The sequence below is a fragment of the Pleurodeles waltl genome, chromosome 3_1 (assembly GCF_031143425.1).
Source record: "Pleurodeles waltl isolate 20211129_DDA chromosome 3_1, aPleWal1.hap1.20221129, whole genome shotgun sequence".
Classification (NCBI taxonomy): domain Eukaryota; kingdom Metazoa; phylum Chordata; class Amphibia; order Caudata; family Salamandridae; genus Pleurodeles; species Pleurodeles waltl.
The window spans coordinates 875,322,629-875,334,713 of NC_090440.1; positions in this window are offsets into that span (position 1 = coordinate 875,322,629).

The window sequence follows — 12,085 nt, forward strand, 5'->3', positions numbered from 1 at the left end:
TACCTATTCTAGTGGGTGGGGGGAGGATTTACGGTGGCCTTGAGATTGTGGGTGAGGGGAAGAGGAGTCTCTACCTTTGGGCACCGGGCTCCTGTACTGAGGTCTTGCACTCAGGATCTGCTCCCGGTCTGGGGGTGTCGGGCCATTCTCCCACACTGCGTCTGTTTCTCCGTGGTCCTGCACTGTGCAGTGACCTGGTTCAGCCCCTCCCCGTTCCCTGATGCTGCCTGCTGGGTTTGCTGCCTATCTTTTCAAGTTCTTGCCGCAGGATGTCCCAGTATGTGTCGCGCCGCTGTGTGCGGCACGAGCCGAACATTCGGCTCGGGCCGCAGCACGCGATCATAAGACACGCCGCGCCCCCAGCCTGCTCTGCACCTTACGAGGCCCAAAATTGAGCATGGGGCCTCGTTCTTTTTTAGTGCACTGCGTGTCTAGGCAGGTCTGACCCCCCCACTCACCTGTTCTTTTCTTTTCTTCTTTTTTCTGGACATCTGGTTGTGCCTTCTTTTATGTTTTTCCCCCTTTCCCATAGTACCCTTCTCTTCCCAGCATTCCTTGTTCCCTACTCTCTATGGTTTCTAGTGCATTCTGTTCTATGTGCTTTTCCCTATCTAAGATGGTGTTCTTTTACTTCCTGCTGGTCGTTTCCTGTTTGTTGGTAGTTAAAGGCTGTGTTTCTTTCTCTCCTTGCGCTGCAACACCTTCTCTTTGGATGGTGTCTTCGCTCCTGCTTCCTTGTATTCCTGTGCTGGTTCTCTTCGTTCCAGTGTATTTTCCTGTATTTTGTTCCTGCTGTTACCTATTCTTTTAGTTCCTGTTGCAGGATTCTATCTTTTTGGAGGTTTTTTCCCCTTTCAGTTTTTTTTTCCCTCTGGCACTACTTCTGAGGGACACAGCCTGCTCTTGGCGTACCCATTGCCTGCAGCACCGTGGCTACCAGAAAGAGTCACCCCTACTTGGGCCAAGGCCGAACATTCCAGAACAGGATCCACATCATTCGCTCTGCGGCCTCCAGGGTAAAGCAGCACGTAAGTCGTGACAGTATGTGCCTCTGTTTACTCTATTCTGTTGCTGAGATCACCTTTCTGTGGCCTTCTTCGACTGGGGCTGACATCTTGGTAACTGCTCCATCGGCCGTGCAGGTCTACATTTGAGCTCCCGATGCAAGTTCTGGATGTAATCAACTGAAATCGCTGTGCTTGCGGTCGCGTCCAGACTGCAGGCTCTTCAAGTGCTAGCCTCCGGGGGCCCCACTATTTTGGTGCCCTGTTTCTGCACCTGTCATTACCGTGGCTGAACTTCAATGGTGTTCTCCGACTCAGGCGGCCACCATTTGTTCACTGTTGTCGTGGGTTCAGGGGCATTTGCCAGTCTGCATCTTGTGCCCTCATGGTTATCTAGGCAGTGTGCAGCTCTTATGTGGCCTGCTGGTGTATTTTTATAGGATATTTGGCTCCGGAGCCTCAATCGGGCAGAAAAGCTCAGGCTCAGCAATCCTTTCCCATCGCCCGTTCAGTCCACCTAGCCATGGCCACATGATTGATCTTTTTTATAATGCAATATGGCCCAATGTATTGAGGTTGAAATTTGTGTGGTCCTTTTAATGCTAAACGAAGTGTTGATAACCATACTTCGTCACCAACCTGAAAGTCAGGAGCAGGTCAACAATGTTTATCTGCAGCCTTTCCATATTCCTCTTTAGCTTATTCCAGGTTAAACTGGGCTGTTCTTTGTACGTCTCGCATATGATTGACAAAGTCCTGTACAGCTGGAGTCCCTGAAGGGGATTAAGGTGGTAGCAAAGCCAAGCGGGGATGAAAGACATAATTACCATAAAATAGGAAGTACATGGTGGAACTGTGCATAGAATTAATATTTGAAAATTCAGCTGCCGATACATATTTATCTCAATCTGCTGAATGGTGTAACAATTAACACTGTAAATATTGTTCTACGCAGGGGTTAGCTCTTTCCATCTGACCATCTGTCTGTGGATGGTGACTGGAGAACAGACGGACATCAATCTGCAGAAAAGTAAAGAGCACCTTCCAGAATCTAGCAACAAGTGGGAACCATGATCTGATATTATTACAGAACAAAGTCTATGAAAACACGTTATATTTTGTAAAAACACAGTAGCTAATGTCTTCGATGTGAGCAGACCAATCAAAGGGATAAAATGAGACATTTTAGTTAATAGATCTACTACAGCAAACACCGTTGTGTTACCTAGTTCAGTTTTGGGCAAATCTACGATAAAGTCCATTCAATTGGTGTGCCGGGGGTGGGAACTGGCAGAGGTGTTAGAACCCTGCAGGTGCTTGATCGGAGCTCTTACTGGGCATTGACACTACACTGGTGCGCAAATTGTTTGACATCTTGCACATGGGTGGGCCACCAAAAATGTATCCTTAGTAGGTCCAGAGTCTTTTTCTCCCTACAGTTCCTGGGCATCATATTGCATGGTGTTGTAGCAATTTTGTAGGGATATTTAAACCCCCTTTCATATAAATAAGATCATGTATATTCTGACCATTATGTAACTGAGCTAGGTTTTGTGCTTCATGAGTCCTCTGACCCTTAGCTACATCTGAATGAAACTGCTCTTTTGAATATAGAGACCCTAAAAAAGGTTCTGTGGGGATAATGTGTGGATGTTTTGTCATGGTTCCTGTATGTCATATCCTAATTGAGAGAGAGCATCGGCCTTTCCATGCTTTCTACCTCACTGGAACTGTTCCACAAAATCATTAAAAAATTGTGTTGATCGTAACTGACACATGGACAAGGCATAAGCTGATTTTAAAAACTTTAGATTTCTATGATCTGTTAAGACTGTGACTGTATGCAATGCACCCAGTAAGTAGTGTCTCCACTCCTCAAAGGCTCTCTTGATTGCTAATAGTTCTTTGGCTCCTACTGTGTAATTCTGCTTGGATGGGCTCAGTTTATGTGAGTAATAAGCAACAGGGTTTATCCTCCCTGTAGTCTTGCCCCTTTGCAAGTGTACCCCATCTATGGCCATTTGAGGAGCATATGCCTCAACAACGAATGGCTGATTGGAGTAAGGATGATGTAATATGTGGGCATGAGTGAAAGCATGTTTTAGTGACTGAAATACTTTTTCTGCCTCAACTGTCCAGCTAAACTTCACACCTGTGCGTAGCAGTCTCGTTACAGGGGAGACTAAAGTAGAAAAATGATCTATGAATCTATGATAAAAGTTAGCAAACTCCAGAAAGCTCTGTACTTCCTTAACCGTCTATGGTGTTTTCCATTGGGCAACGGCACATACTTTCTGAAGATCCATGCCAATACCCTGTGCTGATAGTACATAACCCAAGAAGGAAACACTAGGCACATTGAACTTGCACTTTTCCAATTTCATAAATAACTGTAGAATGGCTCACATATGTTTACATGCTCTTGCATATTCAATGAATAGACTAAAATATCATCTATGTATGCCACTGCACATATGTTCAGATACTCTCTTAAGACCTCATTGATGAAGAATTGGAATGCAGATGGAGCATTACATAAACCAAATGGCATTCCTGTTTATTCATATATACCAAACTTCATACGAAAAACCGTTTTCCACTTGTCCCCCCCTCTTACTTGCACCAAATGGTAGGCATCTCTCAGATCCAGTTTGGTGAATACTTTTGCATCCTTAACCTGGTCTAACGATGCTGGTATAAGTGTCAAAGGATACCGGTTCTTAATAGGGCCATCATTAAGGGCCCTTTAGTCAATACATCTACAAAGCTCCCCCCTTTTTCAGGACTAAAAATAGAGAGGAAGAGGCTGGGGAGCAAGAAGGTCCAAGAAACCCTGAACGGAGCATTTCTTCAAGGTACTCACAAAGAAGAATATTTTCCTTTTCTGTGAATGCATAGATCCAGCTACAAGGGATCTTCACTCCTGCAATAAGATACATTTTCGCAATCATACAGGCAGTGTGGGGGTAGAGCAGAGGCCCTCTGTTTATCAAAGACATCTGCATAATCTTGATAGCAAGATGGTATGCCAGGAGTAATGTTCTCTGCCAGGGAGGCTACCATTGTCTGAATTTCAGATTCATATGTGTTAGGGAAACAGTGTGCTGCACAGAATTCAGAACTAAAAGTTACTGTGCGAGCCCAAACTATGTTGGGATTGTGTTTTCTAACCAGGGCATTCCTAATATCACCTGGAAATTGAGGGGCTTGGATTAGATCAAAACTCACTACCTCCTCATGATGTTGTTGAATGGTTAAGGTCAAATCCTTTGTGGAATGAGCGATAAGCCCTGATTGTATAACACTGCCATCTATCATCTTGACCTAATCCACCACCTCTTTGGACAAGGTAGGAATGCCATACTGGGCAGCTACAGTGTTATCTATAGAATTCCCCATTGGCCCTGAATCTAGGAGCACCTGTAGTTGCACTGACTTGTCCTGCCACTGTTATTGGGTACTAACAAAACAAATGTTGGGTCGTCAACACAGAGGTAACTTGTGCTAGAACTTTTGAGACTGGAATATTTAATGAACCCGAAATGCTCGTCTCAACATGTTTCAGGACCTTTAGTTTACTGATTCACTTTTTTGCCTGGATTTTACTGTTGCCCTTTTCCCCCACCATATAGACATAACTCTAAATCCCTACACCTTTTCCTTTTTTCCTCTGATAATAGTCCTCTTACATTAGCTATTTGTATAGGCACAGGTTCTTCAGGTACTTTATCGGAGTGAAGTTTCTTTTATTTATAAAGTATTATCTTAGTCTCTTGGCGCCCTTCATCACAGCATCTTTCAGAGAGATGGTGGTCCAGCTTCACTACTAGATCAATCAGGTCGCTACATGTCTCAACGGGGTCAACAACTTGGGCCAGCAAATCTTTTAGTTCATCTCTTAAACCTCAATAAAACAAATAACTTATTTTCTTTCTGGCCACCCTGATGCAGCCACTAAATGTTTAAAAGTGGAAATGTAAGTAATAAGGTCTTTATTACCCTGCCACAAATTCAAGAGTTTGGTATCCACGGACTCCATAAATGATTGACGATAAAATAACCTTTTCAATTCAGCTTTAAAGGCTGTGTAATTATGCAGTAGGGAATGGTCTCTCTTAATTAGTGGTATGGACCAGGTGACTGCAGTTCCTCCTAAGGATAATAACACAAACGCCACCTGAGATTGCTCATTGGGAAAACAAGCTACTTTGCACATAAAATGCAGCTGGCATTGATTAATAAAGAAGGCAAACTTAGAGGGATCCCGAAAAAACCTTTGAGGAAGAGCAAAAGGAAGGACAGAAAGAGTAGTGGCCTGAATGACTGAGACTCCTGTTCCCTGACTAAATCCTGTAGCCAAAGTAGATGGAATTGTGCTCTCAGCGATGTTACCCTCAGGTTCTATAGACGAGGCAAAGTCCTCTGATGTCCCTAAACCTTGCAGGGCTTCTACTCTTTGGACGAAAGCCTGTGTTTCCTTCTGGGTCCCTTCTGTGGGTTGCCTAACATATGGCCCAAATCAGCTAATGTGATACTTGCGCCTTCAGCTTCATTCGGGTAGAACACTGGGCTTGGCGTTCTGACAGGTTCTCACCTTGAGTTTGTTCCACAGGAGTGAAGAACGAGGACAGGAAGTATAAACCCCACCTGCCTGTCAGCTGAAAGTGCCCAACAAGGTCAAACCCACAATTCATCCAACAGGGAAAAGGGAAACAGAGATAAAGAATACAAGAATGCTCATCGAGGAGAGTGCTGTACTTCAACCTATAGTTCGCCTACTTGATGATCACCCTGTAGTAAAAAATGAATTATCATCAATATAAGGTACTGTAAATATTTCCCCTTAAGTCTGTCCTTCAATAAGGTGTGAAAGTACTGTAGTAAGTCCCTTTAATTCCCCTTTTCCTGCATGTGGTTGGATTAGACCAATAGGATACTGCAAAAATGCTTAAAAAATATAAATATAAGGGGTCATTCCAAGCTTGTTATAACATAGCCTTACTCATATGTCTCTATATGCATGCTACTACAAGACATACCTAGAAGCCTTATTAGTTTTCTTGTCACAGTTCTTGAACAATGGCAGCACTCTAAAAACTTAATAACTGAACATAACATACAAATAACTCAGGAAAAGTCATTATTAATCATGCCTGACCATAGCCAGACCCACTTTCAAAAGAACTCAATTTAACTTGAATTGTATATGCATGTAATGCTTTCTCCTCCTTTGGTGTATAGTTCATCAATGTTACAACAAATCTGGATGACTGCAGTGCAATGGAAAATTCCAGAAATTGTCTGTAGAGTAGATAAGTAAAACAGTGATTGTATTGTGTCTTTTGTGCGAAGCGAGTTATCTGCAATCATGTTCCCAGACTTTGATGATTGTTCATTTCTTGTCTAGCAAGGAGTTACAGAAGGTACTACATGCACATCGAGGGGAATCCACTCTGAGGGCAATGCTCACTCGGGAGCTACCAGGGGATGTGAGACGCAATGAAGTAATCAGGTAAGTGTTTATGTAACTGGTCTGTAAAACTTGTTCATTTACTTGTTTTACAGGATGTCACAGGAAAAGTTCCCTGGTCACCAAGGGAAATCCAGTCTGAACCCGACACTCACCCAGGAGTTGATTGAGAATGGGGAATGCAACAAAGTACTCAGGTAAGGGTCTCTGCTTCATAGAAATCCACCGACAAGAATGCTGAGACGCCGAGAAAGGAGACAGGTGAGTGCCTGGGGGAAAAAAGGAAGTGACACGATGCCAGGATACAGCGATCGATAGATTAGATTGGCAAGCAGTTTCCTGGAGGACTGTGAGCGTTTTAAGGACAGCACGGAACACCCTCATTGATGACGATAAACCTCGGCCACACATAAAATATGTGCGCGGCAAGGAGACAGTCGCAGGCAAGTCCGACAGTAAGCCATGCATATGTATACAACAAGAGGCCTCCTCTTCCTGGACTCACTCCTTGGGACAGTGCCTCTCATGCTACAAAAACAGAGCCAAAGGGAAGCAACATACCAGGACCACGATCCACAAGGGGTACTCTCAAAGGAGTCACATTAGATCTCAAAACCTCATCTGACATCATCAAACAAATGAAGATTATAGAATGCCTGTTGTTGGAGATTTATATCGATGTTGCATAGTATTTTTTCTCCACACTGGATGGTCCCTTTATGTCAGCAGCCCCTCCTCCTAAATTCGTGCTGTCATACTAATACACAAAAAATGCAGACTCAGGGAAGCAGATGCTCACCCACAAGGACACTCCCACTTACAGATGTTCACTTCCCCACACTCACTCTCACAAATGTATACAGGCATTTGCTTCTCTCCTACTATGCTCTCACCTCTCTTTCCTACCAGGCAGCCACGGTTACCATGGCTGTGGGCTTTACAGCTCTGTGACGCTGTGGTCCTTTCTTCACAGTGCTGCACTGTCCTCTGATTACACATCTAGGTTGTAGTGGGCAGTGGTGGGTTGCTGAGCAAAGACATCTGGTGAAAGGCCTCTCAAAGGTTTAGGAGATAGAGAGCTTTAGCCAGCAGTTCCATCTTCCCTGGACAATGAGAATGCCAAGACCTTCCTGGAGCAAGTCTTGGGCCATGTGAGATAGTCTGTGGCTACAAGGAACTGGCTGTGGGTGGCTGGGAACACCAGGCAGAAGGTAGCAGGAAAGGCAGGGACATGTGCAGGAAGCAATGGCTGTGTTAAACTCTGTTCCTTCTAGATTTCACCCGTTTCTCTTATTGGGTAGCCCATTGAAGGCTCTACGAATGGGAGAAAGAGGAGGCAGGGACTTTAGGCTAGGCATAGATACACCAGAACTCAGGGCCAGATGCTTTCTCACCCTGAGCCCCAGAGAAATTTTCACTTTTGGCAGTGCTTCCCCTCCCTCACCCCTACCTCATAACACTACTGGGGCATGCATGATTCAGATGTAATTGAAAGCACTCACTGTTGTATGCAGGGGGTATGTGTGTGTGCATATACAACCTGATCTTCTGGTTGAGTAGCAGATCAAATACCTCCTCCCTTCTCAGGGGCCAGTCAGCCTTTACCTCAAATACCTTCATGAGCAAGCCATCCCAGCGTAATGATATCATAAAGTCAGCCATGTTCCTAGAAGATCAATGGACAACCATGTGCCTCGAAAATCAGCAGAAAGCCCATCTGTGCCTGTCTGCACCGGGCTGCACACAGTGCCACAAACCCTGGTCCGATCATTCCCCAGTGATACTCTGCAGTGCTTCTCTGCTCTCTCGACCCAGGGTGCCACACAACATGGTAGGAACCTTCAGCTGCACCCACTGCTGGTTCTCCTGCAGTAGCCTACACTTCACACACCACTCAAGCACCAGCAACATCACCACCCAACACCGCACAACACACCAAACCTGAACCTCAACATCCACTCTCATGCATGCTACTCAACACACGATCCCTCAGCAAATACACAACCGAGATCAGGGAGCTACTCAGCAGCAGTGCACTCAGGTTTTATAAAAAACTGGCTCAGCCCCGCATCAGCACCTGACAGCACTGTTCACAATCCCAGTGGGTTACAAAATCACTTGATAGGACTGCCTTCACAAGCCAGGAGGTGGACTCACTATCATCCACATAGACATCATCAAATGCTCAACATCCATTGAAAACAATATCCCCTTAATGGAACAGATGCACTTTAAACTGCAAATTTGCAAAAAATTCATCCTGAAGGGAACCCTCGCATACCGGCCTCTGGGCCCGCGAGCAAACTTCAGCAGACTCATCACAGAATGTATCACCCCCTTCACCATCAACTTCAGAGACGTCATACTATTTGACGACCTCTATTTCAACCTAGAAGACTGAACAGATACCTGCTTCACAGCACTTCTAGAACACCTAGACAACATTGGACTTAGCTTATCACAGACCCAACACACATCACAGGATGAACACTGGACCCAATCTTCATCACCAGTGAGAAGTTCACTTACAACTTCCAAATCACCAGTGTTTAATTTGGAGAAAAAAAAAACATAAGTGCCAGGGCCCCTGTCAACAGGTCACTTCAGCTTGCACCAGTCATTGCCCCTGTCACCACCGCCAATGAGAGCACCAACACAACTACCAACCATCACACTCTAAGTGAGAGAATTCAGTTTATTCCAGGCCAAACAAAGCTGTAAGACAGGGATTAGTAATTTTTAATGTATACTAAATTAATAAACTTTAGTTTTGCTCATCTCTAAATTAGACAGAAATAGTTACTATGAAGCAGACCGTCATAAGTGCTAGTGTTGAAAATTAAGTGCTGGTGCTGTGCAGTGGAAACCACCTGCTCAAATTAGGCAATGTCACCACACCACAAGTTGACACACCCACTAGTGTCAAGCTACCAAGCCACAGTTGCAGCAAACCTTTGGAAGCAGACTGGTTCCTGGTTCAAACCCCTTAGCAGGAACCAGCTCAGCACCACTAACAACATCAACAAGGACATCACAAGCTTGAATGACTGGAACAAAAACTGTGCAGACTCCCTCCCACCCATCAAAACCAACAGGCCAAGAAGAGCCAAAAACAAGGCAGCTGACAGAGGACCTCCAAAACATCATTGCAAACAGCTAGAAAGGAAATAGAGAATCAGCTATGAGACCACTGACAGAACCACATACAAGACTGCTATTAGATGCTACCACCAGCAACAGAGAGACACCAAAAAAGAGCACTAACTGAATGCATCAAAGCAAGCACCAACAGCTGCAAGGATATCATCTCTATTGTTAAGGAATTCACAACATCCAAAGCCACAGTCAACAGCATCACCCCCTCCTAAGAACTCCACAACAATCTTCTAGAGAAGATAGCAAAGATCTACAGTGCCTTTGATCACCAACCGGACCCCAGAGATCTCATTGCCAACCTGTCCACCAACAAAGAAGAATGACACCTCACTGAATGGAAAACACTCACCGTCCACTTCGAGTCTTCAGCAGATCCATGCCTCCACCATATCTACAACTTGGGAGGACCACCTATCAACAACACCCTTACCTACATCATCAACACCTCCATCACATCCCCCACTTTCCTAAAAGACTGGAAGCATGCAGCAGTCAACTCTCTCCTCAAAAAAACCATTGACCGGCCTAAACCAACTGAGCAACTTCTGCCCCATACAACTGATCCCCTGCCCAGGAAAAGTGATGGAGAAGGCCATTCCAAACAACTCACCATCCCCCTCAAACCATCCCACCTACTGGAGTACACCTAAACAGGATTTAGAAGTAATCATAGCACTGAAACAACACTCATCACTGTCACAGGCAACATCTGAAACATACTGGACCGAGGTAAGACTGCAGCCCTCATCCTGCTCGACCTCTCTGTAGCCTTCTACACATCTCTCACAACACACTCATCAGAAGATTCAACGACCCGCCCTCAACTGGATAGGCCCCTCTCTCACGGGAAGAACACAGAGAGTCAAACTACCACCCTACAAATTGGAATCCAAGACCCTCATCTGCAGGGACCCTGGAATGGCCTCTCACAACATATCAGAGCTTCCTCCTCACTTCTTCAATTCTGCGAGAAACTACAGACCAACTAACTCTGTGGGGCCTTACTCCTACACACCTGCTCAAGTGCCTGGATACCCTCACGGATGATTAGTGTGCTATACAAACCCACGTAACATAACAAACTCTTGTTATGCGGACACTCAGGGAGGATACACAAGCAGTGATGTTGAAAGGTGAAAGCTGTGTTAGGCAGCTGACCTCATCACTACAGAAGGTAGTTGACCTCTCAGGCTGTATGTGATTTTGAAAAAAAAACATACTTAAAGAACCTATTTTGGAGAAACCTTATCCATTGACTTTTGTTTACTTCACCCTAACCTCTAACTTTACTAATATGACACCTCAGTCAAGTCCATGCCATATTACCTCTGCCCCTTCCTACTTTATTGTACCAGAACACCTGTTTCAACCCTAGGGCACATTTCCTAGAAGCTCTATAGCCTATTACCTCACACTCAATGTACTGAAATGTCCCCTACCTACTTAAAACTGCCTACCTCTTCCACCTTCCACTCAATCCATCCTGTCCCATCTTCCAGTGGCGGTTTCTCTTTGAGGGTGAGGGAGTGTGTCCTTCCCCCCCCCCCCACCACCGTCTGCGAGCCAAGCAGGAAGAAATAGAATGGCAATGAAAAGATTTAATTGACATTTTATTTCTTCCTACGCAGCGATCACCAGCCCAGAGCCATGCTGGGCATGCCCTCTGCTGCTGGAAGCAGAGGTAGCAGTGGACTGCCTCTGCTTCTGGTAGCAAAGGACTGGAGCAGGACCTGGAGTGGATGCTCCAAAGTGTGTATGTCACTTTGGCCGGCTGCTTTGCGACAGCCAAAGTGACATGCGCACTTTAAAGCTCTCCACCCAACTGTCTTAAGACAGCTGGATAGTGACCAGGCACAGGCTTCCACTGTCAAATATCACAGGCTGTTGTTTGCTCCTTCCTTTGTGCTGTTTCCTCGTCCTCTTTTGCTGGTGTTTCTTCTTGATTAATTTCTTCACATTTTTCATGTCACAGAAAGTAGTTTTCAACATTACAGAAATTCACAATAGCGTTTTATGCACATATTTATGGTAGTCATGTCCTCGTTGGAGGGATTTGTGTTGTAAAAAATAATGCTGACTGGAGATCGGGAACGCCATAGAGATGCATTAATTGTAATGTTCAAATATAGATGATACTTGCTCACAGTAGAGCACATTGAAAGATACAGGAAACTGCAGACATCATTGGATATAGGGGCTGAGATTGTTAGACTGCTGCAGGGGGTGAAAGACTATGGCACAGGGGCAATCTGCCATGACTAGTGTGGCTAAAGATATGCATGGCATGATGCTCCGTGTCAAGGGCTGTGTGTCCTTTGACCAAGAGCTTGACTACAGAGGGCCTTCTTTTGGTTCCCTTTGGAGTACACTTCATGGGTAAAATCAAGGGTTGTAAGTAGAGGTTTATGATACTTGTATGACACTTTTAGCAGAAGCCTGTAGTAGTTTTTTTTCC